Here is a 13,238-nt window from a genome sequence, read left to right on the forward strand (position 1 = left end):
GTTGTTGTTTTTTTCAGAATAGGATACCCGCCATTTTGAAAAATGTTTCTTCGAATAGTACTTTCTAACAGAAGTTTTGCCAAAAATTAATGCTAAATAATTAAAATACGGCTAAAAATGTACCATTTAACCAAATAGATCATACTTTTTGCGAAAAAAAAATGTTCACCCTTATTTTTGGCTGGCATTTGCCTGAAATTTACGTAAAATTTACAATGTGCTAGGGGTAGGTAATTTCAAATATCTATTACAGTAGAACAGGTTTGGTTTTGATATTTTTCTGACTGATACATATAATAATAATAATAAGCTATAATTGAATTAGAAGTTTTCAAAATAGCTCTTTATATTATCTAGAAAATATTAATTAAAACAAAAAGAACACAAAGCATTAAAATTCACCAGTTTTTAAGTTTTTTTTCTTAATAAATCTCTTAGATGCACGGTGACCAAAATATTTTTTCTTTCCATTTTGAAGCATTTTTGTGTGTCATTAGAACTGCAAAATTGTGCAAAAGTGTGAAAAAATTTCTTGTGTAACGTATCAGAAAACTGACATGTATATAAATAAAATCAAAGTTATTTTTGTTGCATTATATTTATTTTACTTTTACAGTTTCTGAAAGGCAATCAGCTCACTACTTGTTTCATACGAAACAACAGATGTCTTATGCATTGAGCAAACAGTACCTATTGGTTATACTTAGAATATATTTTGCACAATTCAGTTACAAGTTATGTCATTTCTATGCAAACAGTTCGTTATTACTTTTATGTGACCAACTTCCCTGTTGGTCAAACTAGTATATTTCTTGTCAAGGTAAGAATGTTATCAGCTTTGAACATAATAACAATTGTCTAAGATCATTCCGATTTTATGCATGTATTCATACTGTTGAATGTGAAATGTTTATGATCTTTGTTGTTTTTTTTTATGAATTTGTGTTTACGTTTCAAGTTTGCTTAATAAATATTTTAACGAACATGATTATTTGTTCTTTACCAAAGTAAAACATGGCTTTTAAAATATTTCTAGTCAAATAATGTTTTGTAAAATAAATCTGCCACAACAGAACCTACTTTAACAATTCAGTATCAATGTCCAGTCTTTTCTGTGGCAGTAATTTTCTCTTATCACATTTATGCAGTAACTAGTTGCTTCTTTTAATGTCAATAACTCTTCGTCTGTCTGGGTTTTCTCTTTCCACTTAATTTAGCGTCAGAAATGTGGTTTCTGTTATGCAAGTAATTGTATAATTGTTTAATCTTTAGAAGAGTTTTAAGCCGGTTTTCCAAAACAACTTGTATTCTTCACTATACCTCATATTACCAAGTTGTCGATGGAAAAATTTATACTAAAGGAAACTTTCCTCGGCAAACAAACTTATTAAAAGCTATGTATTCATCTATTTTGTCACATTCTTTCAAAGATTTATAACAGTGTGTACTCTTTTAAAACCTGGTCTTTCCACGAATTGCGCTCTGTGTATCATTGGTGGTTCCGTGTAACACCGCCGTATGACTACAGCTGTGGGTGTCTCTAAATTACATTTTGGTACTGGTAGCATGTACCATATGATGTGCATGATGATGAGGAATAACTAATTTAAGTTTGAAACAAATCCATCAAGTAATTACAAGATAAAGAGAAAGTGCACCAAAAACTTTAACCAAGGTGCGGACGCGGAAGGCCCACGGCGCCGACGCCGGGTCGAGTAGGACAGCTCTCCATACTTCGTTGGGTCCAGCTAAAACATATTGCATACTATAGCACTATTTTCCCGAGAATTACGATTTTAAAGCTTATTACATTATTTCAACGAAGTAAAGGGTATAAATATCAATGTAAAAACATTACGTATCTGCAGGGCCACAATACATTACTGTTTTATACTTAAAAAAAAATGATAATTTTGTAAGATTTATTCTATAAAACTCGGGGATAATGTCAACGTCACTCGGTACAATAAAATGTGATACAAGTCAATATACACAGTACATCGTCGGCGCCCATTTATGGCCGATTTCTCCGTTCTTTGAACATTGGCAAAGCTGAAATTTTACACATTTTCTTTGTACGTAACTAAATAAGTCTTTATGATTCGGAGTTTTCCCCGCAGGGCAATCAGGGCGACGATATCAAGAACATGTACACAGCACGCATTTATCAAATGATAGTATATTACCATAAATTTTAGCGTTTCCAATTAAGATTGCCTCATTTACGCTATGAAAGCATATTCAAAGTAGTTGGTTACTAAATATAAGTCCCTTTTTTCTAAAGTAGTAAAATAGAGTAGTAAATTGAATTTTTATTTACCTTGTTGACAAAAATCATTCACGTATTTCGGACAATACCTTATCACAAAATGGCAATTATCCGGAGTACGCATCCCCATCGTGTTTGTTGTCAAGCTCAGTTTTTATATTATTGCGCGTATACACATCTAATTACTACTTCAGTACTTTAGTACTATTTCATTTTGGCAAAGCGTACTGATTTCTTGATGCAAGTATTCTGGTCCGCTGTCGTTATTTTTTGAAATACTACTGAAATATATTTTACCCTTTCTGTCATGCGTTATGGCCTGCCAAAACCAGTCATGGAAGCTCTGGATGATTTTCTTTCGCAAAGGCATTGAACATCTTTTTCATGTTGTCAATCTGTCTGTCCACGAAAGTAAAACAAAGATAAATTTACACATCTTCATTTGTAGCTATTTTGGTCAGAACTTCAGAAAAAAAACAAAATATTTCTTACATAAAATAACCATTCATAATAAGTTTTATCAGCATTTCTAGCGAGATTTCTCTTATCCTGAAGGTTTTTCTATAGCAATAAACAAGAGCTGTCACATGAGACAGCGCGCTTGACTATTTCGATGCTGGGTAGTGAAAATGGCACATCTGAGGAAGCTGAAGTGTTCAATGACTCCAATGTGGATGAAGTTATTGGACAATAGCTTATGTTTGTGTCAAACGAATTAAGTAATAAGACAGATGAAGATAAAGTTATTAAAACATTAAATAAGTACAATTCTAAGCAAAAAGGGGGCATACTTCATGAAATATTGGTGGAAGAGTGATGCACCTTGTGTCATATCATATGGGTGGTGATGTGTAACAACTCTTAAAGTTTGAAGTTTGAATCAAATCCACTGAGTAATACCCGAGATAGAGTGAAAGTGCACCAAAACTTTAACCTGAAATTCTAAGTAAAAAGGAGATAATTCATGAAATACTGGCGCTAGAGTTATGGTCCTTGTGTACTTTGGTTCGAATGTTGATACCGAACAAATATTTTAACTCTGAATCAAATCCTCTCTGTAATAAAAGAGATATGGTGAAAATGCATCAAAATTAACCTTAAATTCTAAGTAAAAGGGGGCATTATTCACGAAAAATTGGTGCCAGAGTTATGGACCTTGTGGTGTGGATGGTAAGGTGGTGCAACTGTTTTAAGTTTGAATCAAATCCATTTAGTAAAAACAGAGATAGAGTGAAAGTGCACCAAAACTAACCTGAAATTCTAAATAAAAAGGGGCATAATTCATGGAAAATTGGTTCGTTCCAGAGTTATGGACCTTGTGTCATATGATGTGGGTGATGATGTGGAACAACTATTTTAAATTTGAATCAAATCCATTTCTATTAGTAATAAATGAAATAGAGTGACTGTGCACCAAACTTTAACCTGAAATTCTAAGTCAAAAGGGGGATATTCATTACATATTGGTGCAAGAGTCATGGCCCTTGTGCCATTTGATGTGGGTGATGATGAGGAATAACTATTATAAGTTTGAAACAAATCCATCAAGTAACTACAAAGTTAAAGAGAAAGTGCATCAAAACTTTAAAGTGCGGACGCGGAAGGACGCCGACGCGCCGACGCCGACGCCGGGTCGAGTAGCTCCATACTTCGTATAGTTGAGATAAAAATAACAAATATTGTATGGTTGACCATACTGTAACGTAACCATGGTCGCGTGACTGACTATAGGGTATGTACTTTCATCTTACCCAGCAGCTTGGAAGCACGTAGTCTTAAAATCATCGTTACAATCAAGCATCTATAAAGCTTGTATCTTGCATGATAGTGGCCTTTATTACTAGGCGGGAAAACGGCACTATATGTTGATGTGGACTACATTCGAGCGGACAACTGAGGCATATGGGGGAAATTTTACTGCCATCGTACCTTACGTATAAGCAGCTGCCAGATAGCCCACTTTGCTCAATAAAGCGGGCGCAGATCTCCGTTTTGCAAGGTTCGAGTTCGGACAAAGAGCGAGACGTATGTTCTCCAGAAGGATTGATTAAAGGTATTGTGTCTGAAATCATTCGTCCTCCAACTCTGATTCATCTGTTCAAGTTGAGGAGTGAGGTTTGTACTGGTACAGAATCCAGTAAAACTGGTGGGTTAACTAAGAAAAACAATGATTAAACAAAAGATACTTTACACTATAATTATTGTATTTTATGACATACATGTACATACACAACGGAGTATAATGTGCATGTATACAGAGAATATAGAAATAATACAAAGTATGAAATACCTTTTTAAAAGCATCATACACATCGGTTGCCTTTTCTTGTAGTTGTACATTGATCCCCGACAAAGCAGAAAGACCTTGATACAGAACCATGAAGATCTCAATAAAGTCGAAGCTAGGTTATCGAGTGAAGGAAATCTGCAGCTTCAGATCGAGAATGTCCATCCCATCCATCAGACAGCTGCAAGATATGACGGCTCTTGTTTATACCATATGCTATGTAGGGCCTACTCTAGCGACTCTACTAGAAAGGCGTACTGTCGTAAAAATGAGAAAAGGCAACATGCCTCTCGACCGAGTGTGTTTTACACAAGTCGAGTTTTATTTTGTTTAGTTTCTTTTTTTTCTTTTCGTTTGTGGAGTACTGATAACTGTTTTCGCTTACAATGGAAAACTTCGCTTTGCAGACGTTCGTGGAAAATTGAAGAAAAAACAAAAGCATGTGACTGCACTTATTTTCCTTTACTCTAAACCGATTGTTCAATTAATTCTAGCAGCGGTTCTAATGATTTTATTAGTAGTGACTGGAAGGTCTTGTCATTATTAGTACTATTCAGTGTATTTTACCTACATTTATGCATGCGTTTAGGACATATTATACGGAGTCTTTAAAATTTCAACTTACCCGTCAATAGTCAAAACTATTGCTCGGGATTTCACGTACTTAAGACAAATAGCTTAGACTAATGGTCGAGTTGCCGTCCAATTAAGTGTTTAGTACTTAACTTAAAAAAAAAATTTACACAGACTTCAGTTCATCAAAGTTTGACTTTATTCCAGCAGACGTGTCTTGCATATTGACTGGTCATATAGTACAAACTATTGACCGACTATATAAGAAGTCATGTAACAGTATACTCTTACTAAATGGTCTACAGGCCAATAGTCAAAATTATAGTTCAAACATCGCTTTTATCCAATGACAAGCGAGGGATTTTCAAAAAAGTAAACAATTTATTTTCTTATTATTTCATAACTGAAGAAACTGATCCACTTAATCATGATGTTGTTCAAAATTAATGAGTATTTATTGTTCCGCCTACCATAGATTTCCCACATTCAAGGAGGTGGAGCAATTGCCAAAACTGGGACTGCATACAGGTCTAAAAATAAACCAGTGTGCGCTTACTATATATAAATGATTTTGTGTACAAGCAGTGTTGGCCACACCTCCCAGGGAAATCAAGTTCAAATTCTAAACATTTTTTTCTTAAAAGTTACCTTTACAAAATAAAACAGAAACCGATTTTTAATAAGATATTGTAAAAAGTCACTACCTACAACTCATCAAATTAAAAGAATATATATCTTACTACTGATTTAAGGTAATTTCAAAGAAGGGGTCCCTGTGTGGTTTAGTTTACTTGAGACGGAGATGTCGCTGATTGATGAAAATGGGCGTTTTAACTATAAGTCGGTTATAGATACACTTTTTGATCTTCTAATGCATTAAGTTTTACCTTCACTACGCTACGCTCCGTTTCAGCAAACTTATTGCATTAGAAAGTCAATAAATGATCTATAACCTATACTAATTGCCGAAAGTTCAAAGGAATGGGAATTACCAATAATTATAGGTTTTGATATTAGCTTTGTATCGGGTTCTTTAGCGGAAATGCTGCGCGACTTTAGTGGCGCAATATTCTTCCGCTAAAGAATGAGTGCATATTAAATAACCTGTTTATTACATAACGTACTCGTATCTACACGTTTAACTGTAATGTAAGTATCATGAATTTGTTCAATAGCATTAACAAAAAAGAACTTAATAAAAGAATTAATGCAACGACACACACTAAATTAAGTCACGCACCCGAAAAATATTGACGTCTCCGGTTCGGGGAATAGAAACGAGTATGTAATAATTCTGACTATTGACCAGCAGGTCATTCAGTATTAAGTACATTGTTTGTATCTTATTACATGACATCAGAGATTAGTTTTCATTTTTTTTTACTTATTAGCCCAGTAAAAACGTGCTGAATGTAGACAAACTATGGACCGGCAATTCATACCAGGAGTCATATTATAATAATAAGGGTTAGTTCACAACTATCGGTGTCTTTCATTGTTTTACTGTATAATTTTGTGATTTGAATTACATGATTTCCTAATCAACTTACTTTTTACAAGTGGAATACAAGTGGAACAAAGTGACTGTCCTCGATGTGACCTATTGTTATCGGCTGAACTTGATTCGTCGAACAAACTAACTCGGACTCTACAACCTCAAACCGCGGCAGTTTTTTTTTTCGCATCTTTGGAGTGCGTGATGATGTGTACGGGTTGTAAAATGAGTTCAGCAGTTGCTTTGCACACCCTAGAATCCATGACGTCGGCATAATTGGTCTGCAGCACCTGCAAGAAATCACTGTTGGATATACTGTCAGGATTGTCAGATCTCTGGACCAAATACGTAAGATAACAGATTGCTTTTGCAAGTTTATACGGACGGCGTCTGTCAGGATATTTCGTCGAATTTTTAATGGTCTCTTTATAGATTTGCATAATACTATTTTACATGACTGGCATGTATAAACAGTCGGTCAATAACTGGTCTACAGCAGCGTTACTGCTCAATATTCTTCAAATTCATGCAGATGGCTGAACATTACAAATTCTTAGAATAGGCATATTTGTTGTTATTCGTTTTCTATCTATTCTGAAGCAGCATTAAAAGAAAAGTTCACTGTTTTCCCCCATTAACACAAACAAGGATTGTCGCTATTAGTGACAAATGCCCTAGAAGCATGCCCACGAATGCTACAGTTGTCTGCGCCAAAAAAAATGCCAGAATAGTTTAGGTATGAAACACCTTGTGACCTTGACCTTGATCCGAGAGACCAGGGTCATATGCGCAACACACCTTCTCAATATGGTTAACATTTTTTGTCAAATTATTTTCAAATCCCTTGTTAAATGGCAGAGTTATGAACCAGACAAGAAACAGACCATGTTAACCTTTGACTTTTAAGTGTGACCTTGACTTTGGAGCTAGCTAGGGTTCTGGGTCTTGCACATGTCATGTCATCTCATTATAGGGAAAATTTATTCCAAGTAACTTTAAAATCACTTCATCGATGGCAGAGTTATGGATCGGACACGAAACAGACCATGTTAACCCTTGACTTCTAAGTGTGACCTTGACCTTAGAGCCAAGGGTCTGAATCTTGCGCATGACTCGTCGTCTTATTATTGGGAACATTTCTGCCAAAGTAATTTCAAAATCCCTTGATGAATGGCAGAGTTATAAACCGGACACGAAAACAGACCCTGTTAACCTTTGACTTCCAAGTGTGGCATTAACCTTGAAGCTAGGGGTCTGGGTCTTGCGCAAGACAAATTGTCTCATTATGATAACTATTTATGCCAAGTTATTTCAAAATCCCTTCATGGATGGCAAAGTTATGGACCGGACACGCAACATACACTGTTAACCCTCTAATTGTGACCTTGACCTTGAAGCAAGGGGTCTGGGTCTTGTGTATGACACGTCGTTTCATTATGGTGAACACCTATGCCAAGTTATTTCAAAATCCCTTTATGGATAGCAGATTTACAGCCCGGACAAGAATTTACACGGACGCACGCACGCACGCCCACACACACACGGACGGACAGTGCGATTTTAATATACCCACCTCCAGGGTCTGGTATCTTATAAAAATCACACTGTATGACTTCCGGTCAGTCGTATATAAATATTACATAAAGCACAGTTAATTAATTACCTCCAGGCCGCAGGTATATTGGAAAGCAACAAGTAGTGTAGCTCGCATTAATGGAACGCTGTTTTTGCAATATAGCTGGCAGACCAACATTGATGCCTAATTGTGCAAAAAGGAAGTTTTTTTTGTAAATGCTCTTTTATTTCCTGGATTATGGGCCTTCGTTGTTTTCCTCTATATGATATATAGAGAAGTGCTTGTGACTTGAATTCGTCATTCGTTATTTCATATAATTTATTCAAACTTTCAGCAATGATCAACATTGTTACTTAGTTAATTGTGCGTAACGGATTTCTTAATTGCTCTTTAATTTCTTCGATTATGGCCATGTGTTGTTTTTGCTCTATATATCAACAAAGTCTAGATGGAAGGTAAGAATCACATTTGATAGCTCTAGTTAAGTATTTCAATAGTCAAGGAATGTGACCAGATGAGCTAAAAGTTATATTATACATGAAAGGGAAATATATATATTTTTGCTCAAAACAACAGAATTAATAAATACATATTTCATAGATCTACATGTAAAACATGTAGAATGGAGTAATGCGTAATGGTATAACAAACAAGAGGGTCATGATGACCCTGGATCGCTCACCTAAGCTACATGTTTCAAATGTCAAACTGATGATAAAATATTAAGTCAGTAGGTCACATTCATGGTCAATGAAATTCAGTTTTATGATTTGTGTGCAAAACTGTGTATGTCATCAAAATTTCAAGACTGTATCTTAAAAACAAGAAAGTAGGTCAGTAGGTCAAGGTCACAGTCAAGTGACATCATATTACTTGGGGTCATCAGGTAATTATAATTAAACAGTCTTGGAAATAGGATCAGAGGATTTTTGAAGTATTTTTCCTATATAACTCACATATTAACTAAGTGACCCCAGGGCAGGACCTCTTTTAATCCCAGGGGCATAATTTGAACAATTTTGGTAGGGGACTACTAGACAATGCATTATACCAAATATCAAAAGCCTAGATTGTATGGTTTCAGACAAGAAGATTTTTAAAGCTTTTTCTATACAAGTCTATATAAAACTTGGGACCCCCAGGGCAGGGCCTCTTTTCACCCAAGGGATACAATTTGAACAATTTTGGTTGAGGACCATAAGACAATGCTACAAACCAAATATCTAAGGTCTAAGTGTTGTGGTTTCAGACAAGAAGATTTTTAAACTTTTTTTTCTATATGTCTATGTAAAACTTGGGACCCCCGGGGCGGGGCCATATTTGACCCTAGGATGACAATTTGAATAATCTTGGTAGAGGACCACTAGATGATGCTACATACCAAATATCAAAGCTCTAGGTCATGTGGTTTTGTACAAGAAGATTTTCAAAGTTTTCCCTATATAAGTCTATATAAACCATGTTACCCCCGGGGCGGGGCCATATTTGATCCTAGGGAGATAATTTGAACAATTTTGGTAGTGAAACACTAGATGATGCTATACACCAGATATCAAAGCCCTAGGCCCTGTGGTTTTGGACAAGAAGATTTTTAAAGTTTTTCCTTTTGGTTGTCATGGCAACCAGAGTTCTGCATGGAATTCAATTCTTTGAACAATTTTGAAAGGGGGCCACCAAAGGATCATTCCTGTGAAGTTTGGTGCAATTCTGCCCTGTGGTTTTCAAGGAGAATGTTTTTTTAGAAATTGTTGACGCACGACGCACGACGGACGACTGAGGACGCACGACGGACATCAAGCGGTCACAATAGCTCACCTTGTCACTTCGGGACAGGTGAGCTAATAAAAACAAGCACGCTACTCACCCATAAGTTACTTTTAGACTGAGTGGACTGAGTGGTCACACATACATCCGTAACAATTTCTGGTCTGTATAACTTCTGACCACAGGAAATCTTTTGACTTGTCTGTTTCTTTGAATGTTGACGTATAACTTCCCCACGAAAGCAATGTTTTATACCTGTAATGAGCCAACAATAACACATGGTCAATTCCATTTATTTAGCCAAGACGAACCCTAAATATTTTGTTTTATATTCAGTATTGTATAACAGCGGTAATATTAGAAAATCAGCAATAAGTGTCTGATTTCTGAGTGTGCACACTATTTTACTTCCTAACGGTAATAACGGTTTCAATTTATTAGAAAAAATAAAAATTATTTTGAATTTTTTGTAGCCGTGATTCGATAATAAAATTATAAAAAGTTGAAAAGCCATGGAGAAAATAATTATATTTTGAATTATAATGTTTTTTTTTGTGTTCATGCATGTGTATGCACTGACGAGTACGAAATTCTTTGAGTTTTGTTTCAACGAGGGCGTAATTTCGGCAGGGTTTACACATCCATGAACACCAGGGAGTTAAAACGATTCCTGATTGATTGCGTATGGAATAGACAAAGCACTAACCTCTCTTACAATATGCTGAACGAATCCTCTCTCTCAGTGCCTGCCATCCTCACCATTTGTGGCACCAACAACATGAAAAAAGCAGTTCCCATCGTAGGGAACATTCTTCAGAAGACGATACCCGAAAGTTTCTACAGTTCGAAGAAGGTTGGCCAGTTACATTTTTCTGATTTTTTCTCTTTGCTTCGCGAAGAGATGAGAGCGATACCGGATCAGTTCTAGGCTTGAGAAAATCCTGGAAATGAAAGTCGTGATGTAGAGGATCTTGTTATCCGATTTTTAAGAGTTCAAATTTGAAAAATAACGCTGATCTTCATTTCAAATTTTATGCTGTCAATTATATGCATGCTTCTATCAAATTGTGATGTTATTTGTTTAAAAGATAAATCAAGCAGATACACTGGATTCTAGAGACTGCGGAGCGACACTGGATTCTAGAGACTGCGGAGCGACACTGGATTCTAGAGACTGCGGAGCGACACTGGATTCTAGAGACTGCGGAGCGCCTGTGATAAATTAGACTCTGGTATATACCTGATTCAAGCAATTTGAATGCAAAGTATATTTAATGTATATTTTTTTTTGTAACCATGGTAATTTTAATCGCATATTTTTGCCTAACATGATCACTTTCGGACATGCGCAGAAGACCGCTCTAGGTCTACAATGAGTAACATCGGATTCCAGACGCTAGTTACTGGTATAGGAATGCATGATTAAATTTAATAATAATAAATATAAAGCGACTCTATACTTATGATTAAGGACTACATGAGGTCATATAAACAATCCAATAATGCGATTCCAGCAATTACAGCAGAGCAAGTGACATTGTTTTTTAAATTATAATATCACACTCAAAACTAGTCCCTTCCACCGTGCTTGCAGACCGTGAAATACAAACCATTTGAGACTCAAATTTATAATATTTTAAATAAATAATGTAGAGAATGACTGTGTCAGGGGCTGGTATTTAATAGCTTTTGAGCATTGCCAAACAATACTTCTCAACAAGAGCTGTCCGTAAGACAGCACGCTCCACTATTCGGCGATTTGACAGTAAAATGAATATATGTCTCAATAAGAGACCTCTACTTTCAAAGGAAGATACATCAAGGGCGTAATTCTGTCAAGAACACAAATTTGAGTTATTGGGATTGTTGCTACACATGCAGATGATGATGGTAAAGATATATTTTGAGTTTCAAGTCTTTATCTTATATAGTACCAAAGTTATGTCCAGAAAACGGAGTCTGTCAAAAGTTTCAAGTATGATAGGAGCTTAATTCTGTCAAAAATACAATTAGAGTTAAGGGGATTGTAACCACATATGCAGATGATGATTATAAAGAATTTCAAATATTTTTAATTTCAAGTCAATATCTTTTAAAGTACTAAAGATATGTCTATAAACAAAGCTTTCGAAAAAAATTAACATGAAAATAATTCCAAGTATAACAACATTGTGACCTTGACCTTGGGTATAATGGATCCAGCCCCTGCACATACTTTGTTTGTATACTGGACAATGTTTATGTGAACTTACAGTAAGATATAAGCAATAGTAACAAAAATATGACAGAAAAACAAAGGTTGCCGAAAAACTTTAACCTTAACTAGAATGTGTCTGTAGGACACAGGGTGTGCCCCCCATTGGTACATTTGTCACAAATAAGGGGCAATAATTCAAATGTTTGCAGTGTTAATGGGGTTTAGCCTAAACAAACATTTTATGAAAAGGATTCATTATTCTAGACCATATATTTTTGAGCTATGAGCATTCACAAACAAAAAATCCACTATTTTGGCTATTTCAAGGGCCATAACTCTGTAATAAGCGCAAAGATTCTCAAGAAGAATGCCAAGTGTGAAAGGTCACATCATGATAAAGACTCAAGCAAGGTTTCATGAATCAACATTATATATTTATTGAGCTTAGCACATAATTAGGTGAAAATGTGCATTTTTTTACTATTTCAGGGGCCATAACTTTATACATAAAAATACTAAACCGTACAGTCTTTAGGTATGAAAGAACAAGACATATTGCAGTTAGAAACCTTGCAATTACATCTTGCAATTTTTGGAGGAATGTTATCTTCTTTATATGTATTCAACATTTGCGATAGGCTATAATATATGCAGTTGTAAGCACGAAGCTATAATCAGTCAGAAATGAGACATTCGCCTACGTCAATTTGATATTATTTGTCTGACCTTTGTTTAATTTTGATCTGTCGCTTGCAAATGTGCCGTTTCTTATACCGTAGGAATTGCGTGATCATTCATAAATATGGTTTTCATTTTGATCCATTTATGCCAAGGTATGACCAAAATAACTATTATCTTAAATTGTTCCAGTGTAGTTATATAATTCATTCTAATAAAATCTTTAGAAGAATGGAACGCATCCGAAAAGAAGCAATAGGCTCAGCACGCTCGGTTTTATGGTAATTGAGAGGTAATGGAACGCTTCCAACAAATGTTCCTGTAAGTGAATAAAATACAGACAAGAGATCGGATCCTTAATAATCAAATATAATAACAAGGGACGTGTCCGAGGGTACG

At 35.5% G+C, this 13,238-nt stretch overlaps 1 long non-coding RNA gene across 1 annotated transcript; it reads right to left on the reverse strand.

Moving 5' to 3' along the window:
- Window positions 1-4,566: 4,566 nt before the first annotated feature.
- LOC128556041 (uncharacterized) lies at window positions 4,567-10,201 on the reverse strand. The gene is made up of 3 exons (XR_008370405.1): window positions 10,065-10,201; window positions 6,680-6,914; window positions 4,567-4,737 (listed from the first exon to the last, which is right to left on the reverse strand). It is a non-coding gene; the product is annotated as an uncharacterized LOC128556041 (long non-coding RNA).
- Window positions 10,202-13,238: the final 3,037 nt, after the last annotated feature.

This window comes from Mercenaria mercenaria, chromosome 3, assembly GCF_021730395.1.
Source record: "Mercenaria mercenaria strain notata chromosome 3, MADL_Memer_1, whole genome shotgun sequence".
Classification (NCBI taxonomy): domain Eukaryota; kingdom Metazoa; phylum Mollusca; class Bivalvia; order Venerida; family Veneridae; genus Mercenaria; species Mercenaria mercenaria.